This window comes from Bufo bufo, chromosome 4 (assembly GCF_905171765.1).
Source record: "Bufo bufo chromosome 4, aBufBuf1.1, whole genome shotgun sequence".
Taxonomy (NCBI): Eukaryota; Metazoa; Chordata; class Amphibia; order Anura; family Bufonidae; genus Bufo; species Bufo bufo.
In genome coordinates this window covers 211,603,983-211,631,406 of record NC_053392.1, presented here as the reverse complement: position 1 = coordinate 211,631,406, position 27,424 = coordinate 211,603,983, and the positions used below count along the sequence as shown (strand labels likewise).

General features: G+C 45.0%; 1 protein-coding gene across 1 annotated transcript in view; it reads right to left on the bottom strand.

The window, feature by feature from the left end:
• Positions 1-27,424, bottom strand: part of KCNMB2 (potassium calcium-activated channel subfamily M regulatory beta subunit 2) — a 438,205-nt gene that overhangs the window by 105,140 nt on the left and 305,641 nt on the right. The gene's annotated exons all lie outside the window — the stretch shown is intronic.

The following is a 27,424-nucleotide window of genomic DNA, read 5'->3' as shown; positions in this document are numbered from 1 at the left end:
GCCACTCTTGCTGTCTTTCTGCCTACTCATCATCATGCTTTGTATGGCTGCTGCATGCTGTGGCCTGCATCATGCCACTTATGGCACTTTCCAACCATCACGTTCTGTACGGCTGCTGCTGCTGCGGCCTGCATCATGCAACTAAGGCTACTTACCAACCATCATGTTCCCTCACACCATTTTTTTTTTCTTTTTATCTCATAACATTATCTTCCCCTGATAAGGGACAATTTTTGGAAGCTTTGGAATATGAAATATCATGAGACATGTCCCGGCGCTGTGTGTTTTTACATACGCTGTATGTCAACGTCTTCAAATGTGCGTTTACCCATAGCTAGGTATGTCAGTGTCACTCAGACATCATTTACTATTGCTGTCATTGCGTGCCAGAGCTTGGGAGGGAAAAAAAATCTGAAAAAAGAAACAAAAAGAAATAACATGTTTCCCTAAAAATTATGAGTCCTAGGAGGCTAGAGGTGGTTATATACTAACTTTCAAGGCAATTGGAGGAACTTCGGTTCAGTCAAAACTGATTCGGATCCAAACTGAACTTTTTAAAAAATTCGGCAAATCAGCCCAGAAATGAATCTCGGCTGATTCGCTCATCTCTATTATGATGTCATGAATAAATGTTGACATCATCAAAAAATCCAAATAAACGAATGTCACCAATGGCTCTCTGACTCCATGCAACTGACTTCTGAAACTGACGGATTCAATGCAATGCAATGCAACATGTTTTGTACTGCACTGAAACAAGATTTTATTTAAGAAAATGTGTGTAACAGTAATAAAACTATTGTATGCTGCAATAACAAAATCTAAAAAGCAATGGCAGAATTGCATCTCCAAATGGGTGGAAAAAAAAAAAGCATGTTTCTCAGAAAATGGCTGTATTACTACCCTAGAGGCTGTTCAAAAACAACATGGTAACCGTAAATCAATTAACCAAAATGTAAGCTGCAAAAGTAAAAAGTGGTCTTTCCCTTTTGTACCCTGCAGCGTACCCAAATAGCATTTTACATCCACATTTATAGCATTTCCATACCCATAAGAACCTGCCTAACAATTTAAATAGTGTGTTGTCTCCTAGATGGCACCAGCTGGGCGTTACATATTGGGCACTGAAATCTGTGGCAAACTTGCAATTTTCATTTTGCAGTCAACTGCTCATTAATTTCTACAAAATACCTGTCGTTTCAAAATGTTTACTCCACCCCTTGATAAATAACTTGAGAGATATACTTTCCAAAATTGGGTAACTTATAGGGTACTTCTACTTTACGGGTACCTCAGAATCCTGCAAATTTTGACATTTCACCATAATTTTCCTTTAATACTTGTGGAACACCTAAAGGATTAACAAAGTTTGCAAAAACAGATCAGAATACTTTTAGGGGTGTAGTTTTTATTACATAAGCCTCTCAAAGTGATTTCATAACTGGATTGGTCCTTAAGCTTTTAACCCCTTAAGGACACAGCCCTATTTCACCTTAAGGACCAGGCCATTTTTTGCAAATCTGACCAGTGTCACTTTAAGTGCTCATAACTTTTAAACGCTTTGACTTACCCAGGCCGTTCTGAGATTGTTTTTTCGTCACATATTGTACTTCATGTCACTGCTAAAATTGGGTCAAAAAAGTTAATTTTTTTGCATAAAAAAATACAATTTTTACCCAAAATTTTGAAAAATTAGCAAATTTCAAACTTTCAGTTTCTCTACTTCTGTAATACATAGTAATACCCCCAAAAATTGTGATGACTTTACATTCCCCATATGTCTACTTCATGTTTGTAGCATTTTGGGAATGATATTTTATTTTTTGGGGATGTTACAAGGCTTAGAAGTTTAGAAGCAAATTTTGAAATTTTCAGAAATCTTCAAAATCCCACTTTATATGGACCAGTTCAGGTTTGAAGTCACTTTGTGAGGCTTAGATAATAGAAACCTCCCAAAAATGACCTCATTCTAGAAACTACACCCCTCAAGGTATTCAAAACTGTTTTTTCAAACTTTATTAACCCTTTAGGTCTTCCACAAGACTTCATGGCAGATGGAGAAACAATTTTGAAATTTCTTTTTTTTGGAAAATTTTCCAATATAATCAATTTTTTCCAGGAGTAAAACAAGGGTTAACTGCCAAACAACACTCAAAATGGGTTGCCCTGATTCTGTAGTTTGCAAAAACACCCCATATGTGGTCGTAAACTACTGTTTGGCCGAACGGTAGCACATAGAAGGAGGGGAACACCATATGGGTTTTGGAAGGCAGATTTGGCAGGACTGGTTTTGTTTATACCATGTCCCATTTGAAGCCCCCTGTTGCACCCCTAGAATAGAAATTTCAAAAAAGTGACTCCATCTAAGAAAGTACACCCCTCAAGGTATTCAAAACTGGGTTTACAAACTTTGTTAACCCTTTAGGTGTTCCACAAGAGTTAATGGCAGATGGAGAAACAATTTTGAAATTTCTATTTTTTGGAAAATTTTCCAATATAATCAATTTTTTCCAGGAGTAAAACAAGGGTTAACTGCCAAACAACACTCAAAATGGGTTGCCCTGATTCTGTAGTTTGCAAAAACACCCCATATGTGGTCGTAAACTACTGTTTGGCCGAACGGTAGCACATAGAAGGAGGGGAACACCATATGGGTTTTGGAAGGCAGATTTGGCAGGACTGGTTTTGTTTATACCATGTCCCATTTGAAGCCCCCTGTTGCACCCCTAGAATAGAAATTTCAAAAAAGTGACTCCATCTAAGAAAGTACACCCCTCAAGGTATTCAAAACTGGGTTTACAAACTTTGTTAACCCTTTAGGTGTTCCACAAGAGTTAATGGCAGATGGAGAAACAATTTTGAAATTTCTATTTTTTGGAAAATTTTCCAATATAATCAATTTTTTCCAGGAGTAAAACAAGGGTTAACTGCCAAACAACACTCAAAATGGGTTGCCCTGATTCTGTAGTTTGCAAAAACACCCCATATGTGGTCGTAAACTACTGTTTGGCCGAACGGTAGCACATAGAAGGAGGGGAACACCATATGGGTTTTGGAAGGCAGATTTGGCAGGACTGGTTTTGTTTATACCATGTCCCATTTGAAGCCCCCTGTTGCACCCCTAGAATAGAAATTTCAAAAAAGTGACTCCATCTAAGAAAGTACACCCCTCAAGGTATTCAAAACTGGGTTTACAAACTTTGTTAACCCTTTAGGTGTTCCACAAGAGTTAATGGCAGATGGAGAAACAATTTTGAAATTTCTATTTTTTGGAAAATTTTCCAATATAATCAATTTTTTCCAGGAGTAAAACAAGGGTTAACTGCCAAACAACACTCAAAATGGGTTGCCCTGATTCTGTAGTTTGCAAAAACACCCCATATGTGGTCGTAAACTACTGTTTGGCCGAACGGTAGCACATAGAAGGAGGGGAACACCATATGGGTTTTGGAAGGCAGATTTGGCAGGACTGGTTTTGTTTATACCATGTCCCATTTGAAGCCCCCTGTTGCACCCCTAGAATAGAAATTTCAAAAAAGTGACTCCATCTAAGAAAGTACACCCCTCAAGGTATTCAAAACTGGGTTTACAAACTTTGTTAACCCTTTAGGTGTTCCACAAGAGTTAATGGCAGATGGAGAAACAATTTTGAAATTTCTATTTTTTGGAAAATTTTCCAATATAATCAATTTTTTCCAGGAGTAAAACAAGGGTTAACTGCCAAACAACACTCAAAATGGGTTGCCCTGATTCTGTAGTTTGCAGAAACACCCCATATGTGGTCGTAAACTACTATTTGGCTAAACGGCAGGACATAGAAGAAGGGGAACGCCATATGGTTTTTGGAAGGCAGATTTTGCTGGACTGGTTTATTAACACCATGTACCCTTTCAAGCCCCCTGATGCACCCCTAGAGTAGAAACTCCATAAAAGTGACCCCATCTAGGAAACTACGGGATAAGGTGGTTGTTGTTTTGGGACTATTTTAGGGGTAAATTTGATTTTTGGTTGCTCTATATTACTCTTTTTGAGGCAATGTAACAAAAAAATTAAATTCTAAAATTGTTTCTACATTCGCTATTTAGTTTTGTGGAACACCTAAAGGGTTAACATAGTTTGTAAAGTAACTTTTGAATACCTTGAGGGGTGTAGTTTCTTAGATTGGGTCACTTTTTTGGAGTTTCTAGTCTAGGCTACATCAGGGGGGGCTTCTAATGGGACATGGTGTCAAAAAAAAAACTGTCCATCAAAATCTGCCTTCCAGAAACCATATGGAGTTCCCTTCATTCTATGCCCTGCCGTGCGGCTATATAGCCATTTACGACCACATATGGGGTGTTTCTGCAAACTACAGAATCGGGGCAATAAATATTTAGTTTTGTTTGGCTGTTAACCGTTGCTTTATTACCGGCAAAATGGATTCAAATTGAAATTTTGCCCAAAAATAGGTGTTTTGGCACCGTTTTTATTTTATATTTTTAACACCGTTCATCCGAGGCGTTTGGTCAAAAGTAATTTTTATAGCGACGACTTTTACTCACGCGACGATGCCCAATATGTATGGCTCTCAGACTTTGGAGACACTAAGCAGGCATTCTAAAACTGCGGCCCTCCAGATGTTGTAAAACTACAATTCCCACCATGCCCTGCTGATGGCTGTAGGTTGTCTGGGCATGCTGGGAGTTATAGTTTTACAACATCTGGAGGGCCGCAGTTTGAGGATGCCTGCACTAAAACTAATATTTTTTGGGGAAAGAAAAATTGTTTCTGTGTCTCCAAAGTCTGAGAGACATAGTTTTTTATGTTCTCTAGTGGACTGTTGGGGATTATAAAAATTTAGTACTCCATGGAAGTGTGATACTCCCTGAAGCAATCGATAATGCAGAGGCCCGGATGATCGGGGCACGTGTCACACTGAGTGGTGGTGTCTTTCCGTATCCCCCTCTTGTGACACACTCTGCATCTTTTTTGGGTTCGTCCCTTCTTTCCAGTATGGGGGACCACACCTGGAAAGTGTTGGCCAGGGACGATCCGGGCGCCTCCAGTTCCCGAGGTACTCCGGCCTGCTCTTTCCCGGTCCGAAAAGATCAGGTCTTTGAGGACTGCCTCATAGAACTGGAGGAATGTCCCTGTGCTGCCAGCGCTTCGGGATAGTACAAAAGAGTTGTACATGGCAACCTGTACCAAGTAGACCGCAACTTTTTTGTACCATGCCCGGGTTTTGCGCATGGCATTATATGGCTTGAGGACTTGATCAGAGAGATCAACTCCTCCCATATACCGATTGTAGGCGACGATACAATCGGGCTTGAGGACCGTTGCCGCGGTACCTCGCACAGAGACGGGGGTGGTGCTGTTACCGTGGATTGTGGACAGCATAAGGACATCCCTCTTGTCCTTATACCTGACCAGCAACAGGCTTCCACTGGTAAGGGCACGGGTCTCACCCCTGGGGATGGGTACCTGGAGGGGGTGGGCAGGGAGGCCGCGTTGATTTTTCCGCACGGTCCCACAAGCGAACGTGGATCTGGCGGCAAGGGACCTGAACAAGGGAATGCTGGTATAAAAGTTGTCCACGTACAAGTGGTAACCCTTATCCAGCAGTGGGTACATAAGGTCCCACACGAGTTTCCCGGTAACACCCAGAGTGGGGGGACATTCTGGTGGTTGAATCCGGGAATCTCGCCCCTCGTACACACGAAATTTGTAAGTGTACCCTGAGGTACTCTCACAAATTTTGTATAGCTTCACGCCATACCTCGCCCGCTTTGTGGGAATGTATTGGCGGAAACTGAGTCTCCCCTTGAACGCAACGAGAGACTCATCAACCGCGACCTCCCTTCCAGGTACGTAGGCCTCCATGAATTTGGCCCCAAAGTGATTGATGACCGGCCGTATCTTGTACAGCCGGTCATAGGCAGGATCACTTCGGGGGGGACATGCTGCATTATCGGAATAATGCAGACATTTCCGGATGGCCTCAAACCGGGAGCGTGTCATGGCCGTACTGTACAGTGGGGTCTGGTAGAGTATGTCCCCACTCCAGTATTGCCTGACACTGGGTTTTTGCACTAGACCCATATGCAGCACGAGGCCCCAAAATGTCCTCATCTCGGCTGCACTGACCGGCGTCCAGCCACCGGGTCTAGCCAAAAATGAGCCCGGGTTTTGAGCGACGAACTGTTGGGCGTACAGATTCGTCTGCTCCACCATCAGATTCACCAGTGGGTTACTGAAAAAAAAACTAAAAAAGTCCATTTCAGTAAACCCCACTGTGGGAATCTGGATTCCTGGATTGCCAGCAAAATCCGGAATCTCGGGCTCAAAGTCCACTGGGGGACACCAGCTAAGTTCATCGGCAGGGGGCTCCGGTGGGCTTATTTGGTGGGCCGGGAAACCAGTACGAACCCCAGGGCGGCTCGTACTAGGGTGGGCCACAGGATCCCTAGCATGTGGGGCCCCTGGCTCCGCCTGGCGGCGTCTCCGCTGCCTTGGTGGCTCATCGTCATCCGATGATGATGAGGAGGATGCGGATGACAAAAGGAACGTGGGGTCATCCTCATCCTCACTGGGGCTCTCGGAGTCGGAGGCAATCTGGGCGTATGCCTCCTCCACCGAGAACATCCGGCGGGCCATGGGTGTGTGTGTGTGTGTGCGTGTGTATGTGCGTGCGTGTAAACCTTTATTCTATGTGCGTGTGTGTGGGGGCACGGGTGTTCACGTACTAAAAAGTCCAGGCAAAAAAAATGGTCAAATGTTAGAAAAAAAAAAAAAAAAAGTTCAAACTTGCTGATCAGCGGTTCAACGCTGATCAGCGGTCGGTGGGGTGGTGGGGCGGGCGATGCGCTAACAGTGGCCGGACGCTAAGAGTGCCGGACAGTCAGCGCACGCAGAAAAAAAAAAAAAGTGGTGGTGGGGGAAGGGTCTGGTGGGGGGGGGGGGTTGGTGGGTGGATTGGGGGGGCTGGTGGTGGGGGGGGGGCTGGTGGGGGGGGGGATGCGGGGGGGGCAAGTGGCAGGGGGGGTCTGGGGTCTGAAAGCTGAAACAAAAAAGTTTAGAATAAATGTGCTTTTTTTTTTTTTTTTTTTTTCTAACTTTTCCCTTCTTTCCCTGCCTAACGGTGCCTCTCCCTCACTGACCCTAACCTACCTGGGTGGCGATGGGTGCAGGAGGGTGATGGATGGCGATTAGGGGGACACAGGAGCTGGTGCTGGACGATGCTGCACGGTCAGGGTGCTGGACAGGAAGAGGAGGGGAGAGAGGAGCGCAGGAAGTTTGAATCTCGCGCCTCTCTCGTCTGCACCAATCAGCACCCTGGACAGCGGCATTCAGCACCAGGGCCAGCACCGCCTCTCCAAATCCTCGGACTGCGATAGGTGGTGTATAATTACGCCACCGATCGCAGTCTTTTTCCGGTTCATCGGGTCACAGGACACCCGAATGGACCGGAAACGCAGAAAACCGCAGGTCTGAATTGACCTGCGGTTTTCTGCGATCGTCGATGCGGGGCCCCCCCTGCATTGTTACAGGATGCCGGCTGAATGATTTCAGCCGGCATCCCGTTCCGATTAACCCCCGCGGCGCCGGCATCGCTATTTAAAGCCATGACGTACCGGTACGTCATGTGTCCTTAAGGACTCGGGAAACATGCCGTACCGGTACGTCATGTGTCCTTAAGGGGTTAAAGGCCAAGTCAGTTTTCACCACAAGGACCAAGCCACATTTTACAAATCTGGCATGTTTCACTTTATGTGGTAATAACTCTGGAATGCTTTTACTTATCTAAGCGATTCTCAGATTGCTTTCTCATGACATAATGTACTTCATGTTTGTGGGAAATTTGAGTCAATATGTTTTACCTTTATTTATTAAAAATCCCAAATTTATGGAAAATTTTTAAAAATTCACTATTTTCTAAATTTGAATTTCTCTGCCTTTAAGATGGATAGTGAAATTTCATAAAATTGTTATTAACATTCCCTATATATCTACTCTATGTTGGCATCATTTTGTAAAAGTCATTTTATTTTTAGAACGTTAGAAGCCTTTGAATTTTAGCAGCAATTTCAAAATTTTTAAAGAAAATTTCCAAACACACTTTTTAAAGTACTAATTCAGCTATGAAGTAATTTTGTGGGGCTAACATAGTAGAAATCACCCATAAATGACTCCATTTTAGAACCTACTCCCCTAAAATTATTCAAAACTGATTTTACAAACTTTATTAACCCTTTAGGTGTTCCACAAGAAGGAAAATGGAGGTGAAGTTTAAAAATGTCACTTTTTTTTTAAAGATTTTAAATTTTTAGCCATTTTTCCTGTAACATAGAAAGGGTTAACAGCTAAAAAAAATTCTATATTTATTACCCTAATTTTGCACTTTACAGAAACACTGCATATGTAGTCGTAAACTGCTGTATCGGCACATGGCAGGGAGCAGAAGCGAAGGAGCGCCGTGTGGATTTTGGAGGGCAGATTTCACTGGAATAAATTTAAGTTGCCATGTCACATTTGAAGACCCCCTAATGTACATCTACAGTAGAAACTCCACAAAAAGTGACCCCATTTTGGAACAAGATAAGGTGACAGTTATATTGGTACTATTTTGGGGTACATATGATTTTTGATTGCTCGATATTGTGAGGCAAGGTAACCACAAAATGGCTATTGTGGCACCGTTTTTTTATTTTAGTTTTTTTTACAGAGTTCTCCTTACAGTATATCATGTGTTGTTTTTATAGAGCAGATTGATGCAGAATACTATTTCAGTCTATGGGCTTATGAGACACTGCCTGCTGAGCTGTGCTTCAGGCTTGAATTTTTATGTAGTTAACCATGATGGGCCTGGGTACATCCACAAGGCTCCAAGCTGTCATAGCCACTGACTGAAGCCATGTGATTTCGTAGCAGGGGCTCTGATCAGAATGCAGAAAGAGGTTCCCTGTCACTACCAGAGCTTTGGGACGTTCTCACAGCTCTGTTTCTCCACCCCTGTGATGATGTCACTACTAGAGCTGGGAGGAGTTCTCACTACTCTGTTTACTTTTGGTTTCTTTCACCACAGCTGTCCTTCATGTGTTTGATTTTCCTCTCTTTATATCACCCCTCCTCCTATGATAGGATGTGGATTATAGTTCTCACTTCAGTTGTAGCTCTGGCTTTAGTTTCTTCACTTGTAGCTATCAGTTCACTGGACCTGTGTTCTGCTGCAGCTAGCACTCCGGATATTGCCAGCCTGTCCTTGGATCCGTCTTCTCTGCGGCTGCAACAACGTCAGCTAAGTGTGCAGACATTGTTGTGTTCCTGTTTATTTTCTGACTGGATCTGAGGTGGCCACGGTTCCCTCCATATACTGAGTAGGGCACTGGTGGCCGTGCCCCTTCCACTATTGTAGGGGTTACAGTGGTCATTAGTCTTAGGCACGTGGGCATGCCTCTTTCCGCCATTTGGATCCGGGCATGTGCTTTAGCAGAATAGGGAGAGCGTTGAGGGTCGGACAGGGGTCACCCGTTATCCTCCCTAGTTCTGGGTCCAGTCAGTAGCTCTGTACTGTGTATTACTATTGTTGCCCACATACAGCCGTGACATTATAATCCACCAAAACCGTCCTTTTTTGACATGGATCCGCTTTCTGGCCTGGTTGACCGCATGCAGGGTCTTTCTTTGGAAGTAGCGGATCTCCGTCAATCTATGACTCAGCTTCAAGCTTTGGGCCCTGCTCCGGCTCATGGAGTCTGTTGCGAGCCAAAGGTCTCACTTCCGGAGACGTTCTCCGGGGGCAGTGAGAATTTTGTTCGTTTCAGAGAGGCATGCAAACTCCATTTTTGCTTGTGTCCTCTCTCTTCTGGTAATCAAGAGCAGAGGGTGAGGATTGTCATCTCCCTGCTCAGGGGTAATGCTCAGACTTGGGCTTTTTCGCTGCCATCAGGGGATCCCTCCCTTCGATCCGTGGAGGGATTTTTTGTGGCCCTGGGGCAGATTTATGATGACCCGGATCGTGTTGCTCTGGCCGAATCTAACCTACGTGTTTTATGCCAGAACAAACGGTCTGCGGAGCTTTATTGTTCTGAATTTCGGAGATGGGCAGCTGATTCGGGTTGGAATGATGCTGCACTCCGGAGTCAGTTCTGTCATGGTCTCTCGGAGAGATTAAAAGATGCGTTTGCTTTCCATGAGAGACCAACGTCCTTAGAGTCTGCCATGTCATTGGCGGTACGCCTTGACAGGCGTCTAAGAGAAAGAAACGAGACCTCTCTGTCCAGCCATTGTCAGTCTAGGGGAAGTGGTGCGGACTCATTCAGTGTGCAGGGGCCTCATCCTGTCTCGCTCCCCTCTGAGGAGGAGCCCATGCAGCTAGCTCGACTTGCCCCTGATAAAAGAGGATTTAGTCCTCAGAGTATGGTCTGTTTTTGTTGTGGGGGCATAGGTCATTTGGCAAATGTTTGTCCATCTAGGAGATTCTTGAACCGTACTAAGAGCGATAATAAGAGAAAAATCTCAAAAGGTAAATCATCAAGTTCTGCTTCATCTGCTACTTTGGGCAAAGTTGATGTAGGATTTGATGCTTTTCCTCTGACCTGCAGTTCCCGTTTTCTCCTGTCTGCCAGGGTGGCGCTAGAGAGCAAAGTCATTTCTTGTGAGATTTTTGTCGATAGTGGAGCGGCCGTCAATCTTATTGACACTCAATTTGTAGCCATGCATGGTTTTCAGGTTTGCACATTAGATAAAGATATACCTGTTTTTGCTATTGACTCTGCTCCACTCTCACAGAGATCTCTGAAAGGCATTGTTCACAATATCCGGCTAGCTGTAGGTGACACTCATGTGGAGGATATATCTTGTTTTGTCCTTAACGGATTGCCGTCTCCTCTAGTTTTGGGGTTACCCTGGCTCACTAGACATAACCCCACTATTGATTGGCAAGGAAGGCAAATAAATGAGTGGAGTGACTTTTGTAGAGAGAATTGTCTCACAGCGACTTTTGCAGAGGTGTCTACTAAAACGGTGCCATCATTTCTCTCTGATTTCTCGGACGTGTTTTCCGAGAGCGGTGTTCAGGAGCTACCTCCTCACCGGGAGTTTGACTGTCCCATTAACCTCATTCCCGGCGCCAAGCTGCCAAAAGCACGCCTCTACAATCTCTCACAACCGGAAAGAATCGCTATGCGAACTTACATCTCCGAGAGTCTCGAAAAGGGGCATATTCGTCCCTCAAAGTCACCTGTGGCCGCTGGTTTTTTTTTTGTTAAAAAGAAAGATGGCTCTCTGAGACCTTGCCTAGATTTTAGGGAGCTGAACCGTATCACGATTCGCGATCCCTATCCCCTTCCTCTGATCCCGGACCTCTTCAATCAAATTGTTGGGGCCAAGGTGTTTTCCAAATTGGATTTGAGAGGCGCGTACAACCTGGTCAGGGTCAGAGAGGGGGATGAATGGAAAACGGCCTTTAATACCCCTGACGGGCATTTCGAGAATCTCGTTATGCCTTTCGGCCTGATGAATGCTCCAGCCGTCTTTCAGCATTTTGTTAATAGTATTTTCTATCATTTAATGGGGAAATTTGTATTGGTGTATCTTGATGATATTTTGATTTTTTCCCCTGATGTTCAGACCCATCAGGATCATCTTTTTCAGGTTCTGCAGATTCTGCGGGAAAATAAATTGTACGCCAAGCTGGAGAAATGTCTTTTTATGGTATCGGAGATTCAATTTCTGGGTTTTCTCCTCTCTGCTTCTGGTTTTCGCATGGATCCCGAGAAGGTCCGTGCTGTACTTGAGTGGGAGCTTCCTGAGAATCAGAAGGCATTGATGCGCTTTCTGGGTTTTGCGAACTATTACAGAAAGTTCATTTTGAATTATTCCTCTGTTGTCAAACCCCTCACTGACATGACAAAAAAGGGGGCGGATTTTTCCTCTTGGTCGGAGGAGGCGCTTGCAGCCTTTTCTAAGATTAAAGAGAATTTTGCGTCTGCTCCCGTCTTGGTGCATCCCGATGTTTCCTTACCTTTTATTGTTGAGGTGGATGCTTCCGAGGTGGGTGTGGGTGCGGTTTTGTCCCAGGGCCCTTCCCCTGCCAAGTGGCGACCCTGTGCCTTTTTCTCTAAAAAACTCTCCCCGGCAGAGAGAAACTATGATGTGGGCGATAGGGAGTTGTTGGCCATCAAGTTGGCTTTCGAGGAATGGCGCCATTGGTTGGAGGGGGCCAGGCACCCTATCACCGTTTTTACCGACCATAAGAATCTGGCATACTTGGAGTCGGCCAGGCGTATGAATCCGAGACAGGCCAGATGGTCTCTGTTCTTCTCCAGATTCAATTTTGTTGTTACATTCCGACCTGGGATAAAAAATGTGAAGGCTGATGCTCTCTCTCGCTGTTTTCCGGGAGGAGGAAACTCCGAGGACCCGGGTCCCATTTTGGCGGAGGGGGTAGTTGTTTCTGCTCTATATTCCGATTTGGAGGCCGAGGTCCAGGCTGCCCAGACTGAGACACCTGCCCGTTGTCCTTCTGGGAAGTTGTTCGTGCCTCCTGAGCTACGTCACAAACTCTTTAAGGAGCATCATGATACGGTTCTTGCTGGTCACCCCGGGAGTAGAGCCACGGTGGATCTCATTGCTCGGAGATTTTGGTGGCCGGCTCTTCGTAAGTCGGTGGAGGGTTTTGTGGCTGCTTGTGAGACGTGCGCTCGCGCTAAGGTCCCTCGTTCACGGCCTTCAGGTTCCCTTCTCCCGTTACCCATTCCTTCCCGTCCTTGGACACACCTGTCCATGGACTTTATCACGGATCTTCCTCGTTCCTCGGGGAAGTCGGTGATCCTGGTGGTGGTGGACCGTTTTAGCAAGATGGCTCATTTCGTACCTTTCCCTGGTTTACCTAATGCTAAAACGTTGGCGCAAGCTTTTGTCGACCATATTGTTAAATTGCACGGCATTCCCTCTGATATTGTTTCCGATAGAGGCACGCAGTTTGTGTCCAGGTTCTGGAAGGCTTTCTGTTCTCGCCTGGGGGTTCGGCTGTCCTTCTCTTCTGCTTTTCATCCGCAGTCGAATGGTCAGACTGAGCGCCTCAATCAGAATCTGGAGACATATTTGCGCTGTTTTGTTTCAGAGAACCAGGAGGATTGGTGTTCATTTCTCCCTCTTGCTGAGTTTGCTCTGAACAACCGTCGTCAGGAATCTTCTGATAAGTCACCATTCTTTGGTGCATATGGGTTCCATCCACAGTTTGGGACATTCTCGGGAGGGGCTCTTTCTGGTTTACCTGAGGAGGAGAGATTTTCCTCGTCTTTGTCTACCATTTGGCAAAAGATTCAGGGTAATCTTAAAAAGATGAGTGAGAGGTATAAGCGTGTGGCTGATAAGAGACGTGTGCCTGGTCCGGACCTGAATGTGGGTGATCTGGTGTGGTTGTCTACTAGAAACATTAAGTTGAAGGTTCCCTCCTGGAAATTGGGTCCCAAGTTTATTGGGCCTTATAAAATCTTGTCAGTCATCAATCCTGTTGCCTTCCGTCTTGATCTTCCACGGGTTTGGAAGATACATAATGTATTTCACAGATCTCTCTTAAAACCATATGTCCAGCCCACGGTACCCTCCTCTTTGCCTCCTCCTCCGATTTTGGTTGATCGCAATCTGGAGTTTGAGGTTTCCAGAATTGTGGACTCTCGCATGGTCCGCGGTTCTCTTCAGTACCTCGTTCATTGGAAGGGTTATGGTCCTGAGGAGAGGATGTGGGTTCCGGTGTCGGACATTAAAGCCACTCGCCTCATCAGGGCATTTCATAGGGCTCATCCTGAGAAGGTGGGTCCTGGGTGTCCGGAGTCCACCCGTAGAGGGGGGGGTACTGTCACTACCAGAGCTTTGGGACGTTCTCACAGCTCTGTTTCTCCACCCCTGTGATGATGTCACTACTAGAGCTGGGAGGAGTTCTCACTACTCTGTTTACTTTTGGTTTCTTTCACCACAGCTGTCCTTCATGTGTTTGATTTTCCTCTCTTTATATCACCCCTCCTCCTATGATAGGATGTGGATTATAGTTCTCACTTCAGTTGTAGCTCTGGCTTTAGTTTCTTCACTTGTAGCTATCAGTTCACTGGACCTGTGTTCTGCTGCAGCTAGCACTCCGGATATTGCCAGCCTGTCCTTGGATCCGTCTTCTCTGCGGCTGCAACAACGTCAGCTAAGTGTGCAGACATTGTTGTGTTCCTGTTTATTTTCTGACTGGATCTGAGGTGGCCACGGTTCCCTCCATATACTGAGTAGGGCACTGGTGGCCGTGCCCCTTCCACTATTGTAGGGGTTACAGTGGTCATTAGTCTTAGGCACGTGGGCATGCCTCTTTCCGCCATTTGGATCCGGGCATGTGCTTTAGCAGAATAGGGAGAGCGTTGAGGGTCGGACAGGGGTCACCCGTTATCCTCCCTAGTTCTGGGTCCAGTCAGTAGCTCTGTACTGTGTATTACTATTGTTGCCCACATACAGCCGTGACATTCCCCCTCTGCCTAACTCCACAGATGCCGTGGCCGCTAATGACAGCGTTATCTGAATGGTTAAATTACCTGGTCAATATATGGTCATTGCATTATAAAGCAGCAACCCAGCGTTTATGCAGCAAGCTCATCATATGAATTAGTTCCATACATTCCTTTAAAGCTAAGCACATACATTTTGCATTAAGGGGTTAATATTTTTTAGTTTTTTAAATTTCTTAAAAAACTTTATTTTCTTACTGTAATTTTTTGTCTCATTAGTGTACCTGAATATGCCATCATAGAATATTCTTACAGCCTGAGGCAAGGCTTTGCAGGCAGCTCTCTATGACAGTGCTAGAGAGGGCTGTCACAGCAAACGATTGGAGCCCTGCGATTTCACTGTAATACACAGTCGTCACCCACCACATATGGAGCAGGATCTGCTGACGACCCTACTCCATACACCTCTTGACATAATGGTACAATAAGGAGTTAAACAGCCTGTTTACCACTGGCTACCATCCATTTACCCATACCCATGTACAGTATGTCACAGTCACTTTGACAACACCAACGCTGTCTGGGCGTTAATGGGCTTGAAACGTGTTGGATACAGTCCTAGACACCTCAGTGTCATGTATGACTTTTCAGGGCAATCATTTAATTTAGGTAGAATTTATTTGTATCAAAATAAAATCTGCAGACCAATTTTCTAGAATTGGAGCCAAATTGAATTTCTCTACATCTACACCCTTGTAATGACCGACGTCACGCAGAGGGAGGATAAAAGGGAAAGCCCTGCCCAAGTAAGAGGGAAAGGTGGTGACCCCTAACTCACCTTGCGGCTGGCACCTGACTGCCCTGACATCCCTAGAAGGGTTCCTCACCCGTGCGGCGATCACGTGCCTAAACCCTGGCTTTCCCTAAAATGAGCCGTAGATAGTGAACGGGCCGGTGGGATCGCTAGTCCGCACCACTATCACTAAGAGGGAAACACCAGGGAGAGGACAGACAAAACAGACAAACACATACACCCACGTGGGCGATCACAATAGACCACAAAGGTCCAACCGGGATCCGGAGGGTAGCGTTCTGGACCAACTACCAGAGAACGCAGCAACACAGCTCCAGAAGGTCAGAATAGATGTCCAGGCAGGAAGTTCTATCTCTGGCAACCAGAGAAGTGTGAGAGAGGAATATAAGGAGGTTTGGGAGTGCTGGATAAGGAACAGCTGAGGAGAAGGAGCTACGGATCCCTGAGTGAGCCAAAAGGGTTTGCAAAGCAAACCCAGAAAGCTAACATAAGGAAAACAGCCCCATCTTAAATAGAGCGTGCAGCCAACCGCTGCGACTTCCTGACCCCGGGTATAACGGAGTCAGGCGTGGTTCTCGATACCCTCGTGACAGTACCCCCCTCTCTACGAGGGGCCTCCGGACACTCAGGACCAGGTCTCTCAGGATGAGAGGCATGAAAAACCCGAACTAGCCTGTCGGCGTTTACCTCAGACGCAGGAACCCACATTCTTTCCTCGGGACCGTAACCTCTCCAATGCACCAGATATTGAAGAGAGCGGCGGACCCGACGAGAATTAACAATTTTGGATATCTGAAATTCTAGATTACCATCCACGACAACAGGAGGGGGTGGCAGCGGTGACGGTTCTAGAGGTGGAACATATTTTTTGAGTAACGACTTATGAAAAACATTATGAATTTTAAAAGTCTGAGGTAACTCCAGGCGAAAAGCCACGGGGTTGATGATGGCTACAATTTTGTAAGGGCCAATAAACCTAGGACCCAGTTTCCAAGAGGGAACCTTCAATTTAATATTCCTAGTAGACAACCACACATAGTCATTCACTCCTAGGTCCGGACCTGGCGACCGTCTCTTATCAGCCATGCATTTGTATTTACCTCCCATATTTTTCAAGTTAGCTTGCACCTTCTGCCATACAGATGAAAGAGATGACGAAAACCATTCCTCTTCGGGAACCCCAGAAGACCCCCCCCCCTCTTTGAAAGTACAGAATTGGGGATGAAAACTATATGCACCAAGAAATGGTGACTTGCCAGTGGATTCCTGACGACGATTATTTATGGCAAACTCAGCTAACGGTAAATATGATGACCATAACTCTTGGTTTTCAGACACAAAACATCTTAGATATGTCTCAAGGTTTTGGTTGGTACGCTCAGTCTGTCCATTCGACTGAGGATGGAAAGCTGAGGAAAAGAACAAGTGTACCCCCAAACGGGAACAAAAAGCTTTCCAAAATTTAGAAATAAACTGGGTACCCCGATCCGAAACAATATCGGAGGGGACTCCGTGAAGCTTCACGATTTCACTGACGAATACCTGAGCAAGAGTCTTAGCATTAGGTAGTGCGGGTAACGCAATGAAGTGTACCATTTTGCTAAACCTGTCCACTACTACCAAAATAACTGTTTTACCCGCAGACAAAGGTAAGTCAGTGATAAAATCCATTGACAGATGTGTCCACGGTCTATTGGGAATGACGAGTGGTAATAGAGACCCTGCAGGACGTGTATGTGAAACTTTTGCACGCGCACAGGTAGAACAAGAAGACACAAAATCCAATACATCCTGACGCAACCTTGGCCACCAAAAACGACGAGACAATAGCTCCAAGGTTGCTTTACTACCCGGGTGCCCAGCAAGTGCCGAACTATGATGTTCCTTTAATAATTCGAAACGTAGGTTCAACGGTACAAACAATTTCTCTGAGGGACAAGAGACCGGGGCGTCCCCCTGGGCCTCTAACACCTTCCCCTCCAGAGCAGAGTGTACCGCAGAAACAACCACTCCTCTTTGAAGAATGGGCACCGGATCACTCACATTACCCCCTCCAGGGAAACAACGAGATAGTGCATCAGCCTTGGTGTTCTTTGCCCCAGGATGATAGGTAATCACAAAGTTAAACCTGGTAAAAAATAGCGACCACTTAGCCTGTCTAGGGGTGAGACGCTTAGCTGATTCGAGGTACAGAAGATTTTTGTGGTCCGTAATCACAGTGACGGGGTGGACTGCCCCCTCTAAGAAGTGACGCCACTCCTCAAACGCAAGTTTAATAGCTAATAGTTCCCTATTGCCAATATCGTAGTTCTTTTCTGCTGCAGATAGTTTTTTAGAAAAGAAAGCACAAGGACGCCATTTGCCAGGAGACGGACCCTGAGACAGCACCGCCCCCACTCCCACCTCTGACGCATCGACTTCAACAATAAAAGGCTGAGAGACATCAGGTTGGACTAGTACAGGTGCTGAGGTAAACCTCTCTTTTAGAGAGGAAAAAGCAACTTTTGCGGCGTCAGACCATTTAGAAAAATCAGTCCCCTTCCTAGTCATGTCAGTAAGCGGTTTTACAATAAGTGAATAATTTTTAATGAATTTCCTATAGAAATTCGCGAAGCCCAAGAACCGTTGTAGTGCTTTGAGGTTCTCAGGAAGATCCCAATCTAAAATTGCCTGGACCTTCCTAGGATCCATACGGAAACCTGAAGCAGATAAAAAATAACCTAGGAATTGTATCTCCTGAACGGCGAAGACACATTTTTCAATTTTAGCATATAATTCATTCGTCCGTAGGACCTGCAGTACTTGTCTGACATGCACCTCATGTGTTTTCAGATCAGACGAATAAATTAAAATATCATCTAGGTATATTACCACAAACCTGCCGATTAGATGACTAAAAATGTCATTAACGAAATGTTGAAAGACGGCAGGAGCATTGGTCAGACCGAAAGGCATAACTAGATTTTCATAATGCCCCTCAGGGGTGTTAAACGCTGTCTTCCACTCATCCCCCTCCTTAATACGAATCAGATTGTAGGCCCCCCTAAGATCAAGTTTGGAGAACCACCTAGCACCCGCAATCTGGTTAAACAGGTCAGGAATGAGAGGAAGAGGGTATGGGTCTCGGATGGTTATCCGATTTAATTCGCGAAAATCTAGGCAAGGACGCAGGCCCCCATCTTTCTTTTTAACGAAGAAAAACCCTGCAGCCACGGGTGAAGAAGAGGGTCTGATGTGTCCCTTAGCCAAGCTCTCGGAGATATAATCTTTCATGGCTTGTCTCTCTGGACCCGAAAGATTATATAACCTGGTCTTGGGTAATTTTGCGCCGGGAATAAGGTTAACCGGGCAATCATAAGGACGATGAGGTGGTAACTTCTGACAACCCTTTTCAGAAAAAACATCCTCAAAATCCGAAATAAATGTAGGTATGGTAGTTATGGAGGCGACTAAGCAATTGCTATTTAAGCAATTTTCTCTGCACTGCTCACTCCACTCCAATATCTCCCTGACCTGCCAATCCACTACTGGATTGTGCGCTACCAACCAGGGAAGACCCAGCACTACCGAAGTGGGAAGCCCCTCCAGAACATAACCTGAAAGCATCTCGTTATGGTGGTCCCCTACCCGAAGGTGTAAATTATGAACAATGTGGGTGAGGTTTCTCTGATACAGGGGAGCAGAATCAATAGCGAATATGGGAATGGGTCTCTGTAACGTACAGAGAGACAAACCCATAGTGCGGGCAAAATGGGCATCTATCAAATTTACCCCTGCTCCACTGTCTAGAAAGAAAGGAATAGTCTCCGTCTTATCACCAAAAATAAAAACCGCTGGCAACACAAATTGCGATGTACGTATGGAGGAAACGTATACCCCCCGGCTGACATCCTCCACACAGCCTGGGGTTAGTAGTTTTTCCGACGGTCTTTTGTTTCTGAGGAAAGAAGGACAGACATTAATGAAATGACCCCTCTCCCCACAAAAAAAACAAACCCCACGCCTACGGCGAGCCTCAGGAGGACGGACCTGACGAGTAGTTCCTCCTAGCTGCATAGGCTCGTCTAAGTCCGTACAGACTAACTGCTGCTTGGGAGGGGTTACCAATTGCTCCGGTTTTTTCAACCTGTCTCTAAGGCGTCTCTCTATACGGATAGAAAGGGACATAACCACATCAAGGGAAAAGGGGGTTTCATATAATGCAAGCGCATCCTTAACCCTTTCGGATAACCCAGAGCAGAACTGACTCCTGAGAGCCGGGTCGTTCCATTGGGTATCCGTAGCCCACCTACGGAATTCAGAGCAATACTCCTCTACCGGCCGCTCTCCTTGTAAGAGTCTCCGTAATCTTGATTCAGCCAGTGCGACTCGGTCAGGGTCGTCATATATGAGACCCGAAGCCCCGAAAAACTCATCCACTGACCGGAGAGCCTGGGAATCAGTAGGTAAAGAGAACTTCCAGGACTGCAGGTCCCCCTGCAGCAGGGAAATAACAACCCCCACCCGCTGATCTTCATTACCAGAGGAGTAAGGGCGCAGTTTAAAATATAACTTACAGGCCTCACAGAATGTCAAAAACTTGTCCCTTCCCCGAGAAAATCTGTCAGGGAGAGGGACCTTGGGTTCCGCAACAACCTGGTTACCAGTAGCAACCGCTGGGCTTGCGATTAGTTGTAATCGCTGCTGTTGCTGGAGGACCGACGCCTTCAATCCTGCCACCTCAAAAGACAGGCCATGAAGTTGTTTGGACAGAGCAGCAATTTGATCCATACTGGATTCTAAGAAGGTAAAAAAAAAAATATTTTTTTTTACCTACACAAAATAAGGGCCAGAGATAATGTAGTGACCGACGTCACGCACAGGGAGGATAAAAGGGAAAGCCCTGCCCAGGGGAGAGGGAAAGGTGGTGACCCCTAACTCACCTTGCGGCTGGCACCTGACTGCCCTGACGTCCCTAGACGGGTTCCTCACCCGTGCGGCGATCACGTGCCTAAACCCTGGCTTTCCCTAAAATGAGCCCTAGATAGTGAACGGGCCGGTGGGATCGCTAGTCCGCACCACTATCACTAAGAGGGAAACACCAGGGAGAGGACAGACAAAACAGACAAACACATACACCAAGGTGGGCGATCACAATAGACCACAAAGGTCCAACCGGGATCCGGAGGGTAGCGTTCTGGACCAACTACCAGAGAACGCAGCAACACAGCTCCAGAAGGTCAGAATAGATGTCCAGGCAGGAAGTTCTATCTCTGGCAACCAGAGAAGTGTGAGAGAGGAATATAAGGAGGTTTGGGAGTGCTGGATAAGGAACAGCTGAGGAGAAGGAGCTACGGATCCCTGAGTGAGCCAAAAGGGTTTGCAAAGCAAACCCAGAAAGCTACCATAAGGAAAACAGCCCCATCTTAAATAGAGCGTGCAGCCAACCGCTGCGACTTCCTGACCCCGGGTATAACAGAGTCAGGCGTGGTTCTCGATACCCTTGTGACAACCCTAGGCTTGAAGTAAAATGTAGATGTGCAGTGGTTACAGTAACAATAGTTTAAGGAGACCTTAGAAAAGCTATGAAGTGCTTACTGATGGTATTAGTTGATTTGTTAGTATGAATTTATATAACTGAAATCAGAGTTAGGATAATAGTCGTGGGAAAATACTACTTCCAGAGATATATTTATTCCCGTATTGATTCGTAGAATAGATAATTACGGCACCAGAAATGTAATGTTATTTAAGGACTGTAGGAAAACAAGGTATTACAGTGCTCAATAAAGTATTAGACTTTCCCTAATCTGGAGAAATGAAACTGCGGCCCTGCTTACTCAGATGTGTAGGTCACAGGATTAAAAGCCAGTCAATAAACACCAGCAAATAATACAGTAGGCAATGAAGAGTTGACTGACTTGATTTTAAGCTAAACTTTTATTATGATACTGTTTTGTGAAATGTAATAACAAAGGTGTTACCTGGGACTTAAATATTAATGATCTATCCTCAGGATTGCTCATCAATATCTGATTGGTGGAGGTCCGACTCTTATCTCCGCAGATCAGCAGTGTGACGGTGCCACGGCACTTGGGTGATTGCTGCAGTCTCTTCCTTGGTCTGTGATTTTGTCTTTCTGCAGCTCAAGTGAATTGCACAAGCTGTAGTACCCAGCAAAGCTGCCAATTAAGGTATGCTGCTGTGCTTGGTATACTATGAAGAGGTTGCAGAATCAACTCAGCATAATGACCTCTTGAAACAACTGATCAGTAGGGATGCCAAGAGTCGAACCCCCAGCCATCAGATATTAATGACCTACCCAACAGACAGGTCATCAAAATTTTATTCCAGAAAAACAACTTTAAGAAATAAATATGACACCCTCATGACCACAAATCATTTTTGGCCTGTGACCTTCAAGACGTTAGGTCTCCAGCAAAGGTCAGGTCTCCTGCGACACTGGACATAACATGAGAACAGAGTTAGGTAAGAGATTTTGCTTTAATTTTTGTGAGTATAGCCAATACACTCTGTTTGAGGGCACTATTACTTTTGAGGACACCCTACAGCAATTATTTTGCAGAACACACACAAATAAAAAATAATAATCTTGATCTAGGAGGACGAGGTCCATATGGAGTAGGAGGTTGAGGAGGTGGTGGATGTGGCGGTGTAGGTGGAAGCGGAGGTGGAGGAGGAGGTAGCCTACACTGCTTTTTGGTTTTAAATTTTATTTTTTTAAATTAGGGTACACCTCAAAACATTGGGAAATATAACCTGTGATAACCCTCTCCAGTCATGCTAAACACACGTTCAGACAATACACTGGCTGCAGGGCAGGCCAGCACCTCCAAGGCGTAAAGGGCAAGCTCAGGCCATGTGCCCAATTTGGAGACCCAGAAGTTGCAGGGGGCAGACCCATCAGTCAGTTTGTGTAGGCGTGTGCAAACATACTTCCCCACCATGTCGAACGTCCCCGTGATGTTCACGATCCAATTGGATATCTGCTCTATCAACTTTTGATGTTATTTTCTGCGCCTACCATGGTAATCACAGTTAGCGGCGAATTAGGGTTCCACGCCGGAGAGGGAGCGTGAGAGTGAGAAAGAGACCACATCCAAGGGAGATCAATGGATGAAATTTAATTGGGATTGAGGGGAAATGAGGGACAAATTATTAAAGCAGAAGAATTGAAGGAAAGGAGGGGGCGTGTGGCAATTACTCACTCCCGACTAGTGAAGGTAGTGACGATAAATAACAATACAGGACCCTTAAGATGGCCTGTTATTGGAATGATTTATTAAAAATTATAGGGAATGTCACTGGGGTATTTAGGATTTGGAAACGTTAGACAGGAGATGCCCTGCTGCCGCTTTGTTGACTCTAGATCATTTCTGCATGATCACACGTCACCGTGATGTCCACGATCCATTTGGATATCTTCTCTATCAACTTTCGATGTTCTTTTCTGAGCCTACCATGTTGATCACGGTTATCGGCGAATCAGGGTTCCACGCCGGAGAGGGAGCATGAGAAAGAGAGACCACATCCAAGGGAGGTTAATTTTTTAAAATTAAGTATGATCGAGCGGAAAAGTGGGACAAATTATTGAAGCGCAAATGTGGGCCAAGTTATTAAAGTTTAAGCATTGAATGAAAGGAGGGGGTGCGCATCAATTAAAGAAGAATTTTTGAAATTTAATTCCCTGTCACCTATGCAGAGCAGGGGTTTTGTATTCGGCAAAATTGCTAAAATGTCACCTTGCAACAGACGATTTTTTTAAATTTAGGTCCCTATCACCTATGCAGAGAAGGGGTATAATCATGGCAAAAATGGTCAAATGTCACCCAAGAATGTAACAGACAAATTAGAGATTTTTTTTTACCTGTCTACTAGGTATAGCAGTGGTATATCACACCCAAAAATCCAAAAATTGGTGAATTTCACCCGAATATGTAACAGACAAATTAGTGAAATGTTAGCTGTCTACTAGGTAGAGCAGGGGTATATCACACCCAAAAATTGGTGAATTTCACCCGAATATGTAACAGACAAATTAGTGATTTTTTTTTACCTGTGCACTAGGTACAGCCGGGGTATATCACACCCTAAAATTGGTGAATTTCACCCGAATATGTAACAGACAAATTTGTGAAATGTTACCTGTCTACTTGGTAAAGCAGGGGTATATGACACCCAAAAATTGGTGAATTTCAACCGAATATGTAACAGACAAATTAATGATTTTTTTTTATCTGTCTACTAGGTATAGTGGTGGTATATCACACCCAAAAATTGGTTAATTTCACCTGAGAATGTAACAGACAAATTAGTGAAATTTGTTTACCTGTCTACTAGGTATAGCAGTGGTATATCACACCCAAAAATTGGTGAATTTACCCAAAAATGTAAGAGAAAAATTTGTGATTTTTTTTTTACCTGTCTACTAGGTATAACAGTGGAATATAACACCCAAAAATTTGCGAATTTCACCAGAATATGTAACAGATAAATTAGTGAAATGTTACCTGTCTACTAGGTAGAGCAGGGGCATATCACACCCAAAAATTGGTGAATTTCACCCGAATATGTAACAGACAAATTATTATATTTTTTTTTTACCTGTCTACTAGGTATAGCAGTGGTATATCACACCCAAAAATTGGTGAATTTCACCCGAAAATTTAACAAACAAATTAATGAAATTTTTTTACTTGTCTACTAGGTATAGCAGTGGTATATCACACCCAAAAATTGGTGAATTTCACCCGAAAATGTAACAGACAAATTAGTGAATTTTTTTTACCTGTCTACTAGGTATAGCAGTGGTATATCACACCCAAAAATTTGTGAATTTCACCCGAAAATGTAACAGACAAATTAGTGATTTTTTTTTACCTGTCTACTAGGTATAGCAGTGGTATATCACATCCCACAATTGGTGAATTTCACCCAAATATGTAACAGACAAATTAGTGAAATTACATAAAATAAAATAAAATACGTACAAATTAAAAAAAATAAACTTGATTTATGAGGTGAATGTCCATATGGAGTAGGAGTTTGAGAAGACGGTGGACGTAGTGGTGTAGGTGGAAGCAGCGGTGGAGGAGGACGAGGTAGCCAACACTGGTTATTAGGATACATTCCAAAAGAGTGTGAAATATCCAAAATACAACAATGAGCAAATGCGCTGTAGTATAACAATGGCTGGTTAAGGCCAGTATACATGTCTATTCTGCACAAGGTACGGATAAGTCCTGTGGGATCCATGCCTGGTTCATTTTAATGAATGTGAGCTTCTCCAAATTGGCTGTGGACAGGCGGCTGCACTTGTCTGTGATAAAGCCCCCATGCCATGCTAAACACACGTTCAGATAATACACTGGATGCAGGGCAGGCCAGCACCTCCAAGGCGTAAAGGGCAAGCTCAGGCCATGTGCCCAATTTGGAGTCCCAGAAGTTGAAGGGGGCAGACCCGTCATTCAGTATGTGTAGGTGTGTGCACACATAGTGCTCCACCATGTTGCTGAAATGCTGCCTCCTGCTAAGACATTCCATATCAGCTGGTGGTGCTGGTTTTTGTGGCGTGCTGACAAAGCTTTTCCACATTTTCGGCCATGCTAACCCTGCCTTCTGAGGTGGTGGTGGTGCCCCAGCTGCGTTGGTGACCTCTTCCTCATCCTCTGCCTTCTCCTTGTGCTTCCACTGTGCCCCTGCTGTCAGATGGGAATGACACCAGCAGCGCGTCTACCAGCATGCGCTTGTACTCGCGCATCTTACGATCACGCTCCAGTGACGGAATTAAGGACGGTACGTTGTCCTTAAAAAAAGCTAAAGTTAGAATGTGGGCAACTCGGCAGTCGTTGCGGAGACACTGCAGCATGTAATCGCTCATGTGTGCCAGGTTGCCCAGAGGCAACGAAAAGCTGTACTCTGTGGGAGGTGTATCATCTGTGTCCTCTGTATCGCCCCAGCCACGCACCAGTGATGGCATAAGCTGGTTTGGTGCCACCCTGCTGTGAACACAGTTCCTCCTCCTCCATCTCCTCCTCCTTGTCATCCTCCAGAACTGTGCCCTGGCTGTACAATTGTGTACCTGGCGTTTGTGGGTGCAGGAACCCACCCTCGGAGCCACTTGTCAATGACTGTCCGGAAACCCTATGAAATGATCCCTCTTCCTCCTCCTCCTATGCTACATCCTATTCCATCATCACCAGCAGCATTTTTTCAAGGAGGCATAGAAGTGGGATAGTAACGCTGAGAATGGCATTATCGGCACTGGCCATGTTGGTGGAGTACTCGAAACAGCGCAACAAGGAACACAGGTTTCGCATGGAGGCCCAGTCATTGGTGGTGAAGTGGTGCTGTTCCGCAAAGTGACTCACCCGTGCGTGCTGCAGCTGAAACTCCACTATCGTCTGCTGTTTCTCGCACAGTCTGGCCAGCATGTGCAAGGTGGAGTTCCACCTTGTGGGCAAGTCACATATGAGGCGGTGAGCGAGAAGGCCGAAGTTACGCTGCAGTGCTGACAGTATATAACGCTTGAATTTCACACTGACAGATGCAGACAAGGCCGCAAATTAAGTATTTTGCCCAAAAAGGGTGTTTTTTAATACTAGAATAGCAAAGCAGTATCTAAAGTGTGTATCTCACACTGACAGATGCAGACAAGGCCGCAAATTAAGTATTTTGCCCAAAATGTTTTTTTTTTATACCAGAATAGCACAGCAGTATCTAAAGCGTGTATCTCACGCTGACAGATGCAGACAAGGTCGCAAATTAAGTATTTTGCCCAAAATGGGTGTTTTTTAAAACCCAGAAAATTATAGCTGTATTTATAACTTAAATTGCACACTGACTAATGCAGCAGAGGCTCCAGATGGAGGGTATTGCAAAAAATGGGTGTTTTTTAAAACCCAGAAAATTATTGAAGTATTTTAAGCTTGTTTTAACAATAACAGATGCAACAAAGGCCGCAAATTAAGAATTTTGCCCAAAAAGGGTGTTTTTTTAATACCAGAATATGACAGCAGCATATAACGCTTGAATTTCACACTGACAGATGCAGCAGGGGCTGTAAAATTGAGTATTTTGCCCAAAAAGGGTGTTTTTTTAAAACCCAGAAAATTATTGCTGTATTTCTAGCTTAAATTGCACACTTTCAAATGCTGCAAAGGCACCAGATGTAGGATATTGCCAAAAATTATTATTTTTTTCAACCCAGATCATTATTGCAGTATTTCAAGCTTGGATTTGAATGTCACAAATGCACATATGCTGAGCTGGTGCACTGAGATTGCATAAAACGGCCGCCGCAGCCCACCCAACTAACAGACGGATAAAAGTTTTTTTTCTCTGTCACTGGGCTCAGGGCAGGGTAAAAAGATTGTACACTGCACCCACAAAACTAAATCTAGGTAGATTGCTGAGTTAACAAGCACTTCTGATTAAAGATTCTTTCCTATTCTCTCCCTCACAGCAGCAGCATCCTCTCCCTACACTAGTAACTGCAGAGTGATGTGCAGCGCTACATGACTCCAGCTTATATAGAGGCTGGGTCACATGCTGCTCTGGCCAATCACTGCCATGCCATTAGTAGGCATGGCTGTAATGGCTTCTAAGGGCACAGAGTTAAACGCTTGTTGATTGGCTGCTCTGCAGCCTTTCAAAAAGCACCATAAAATAGCCAAACACAGAACCCGAACTTTTTCTGAAATGTTCGGGTTCGGGTCCAGGGTCCAAAAATCCTAAAGTTCGGTACGAACCCGAACTTCACAATTTGGATTCGTTCAACTCTATTCCCTATTATTCCTCACTGGTACAATTAATTTGGGGTGCACCAAGTGGGCACTGATAGCATTGGAGTCACTATGAACGCACAACTCTTGGCACAGTTATTTTGATAAACGTGGACATAATGCCATCAGTAAAAAAAATTACAGTTGATGTCTCGCAGGGACACACACAGCATTATAAATCATTATAATACTCTGAGGTTCCATTACAAGAGCAGAGGCCAGGACGGGAAATCATGCTCCCACACGAAGCGTGTTTCTCACAGACAACTTGCTCGTTTCAAACTGGGCTTAAGTTGATCCAGAGGAAGGCTAAAAACATTCCAGATAGAAGAAATAAAATGCAACATAACACTGCTGGC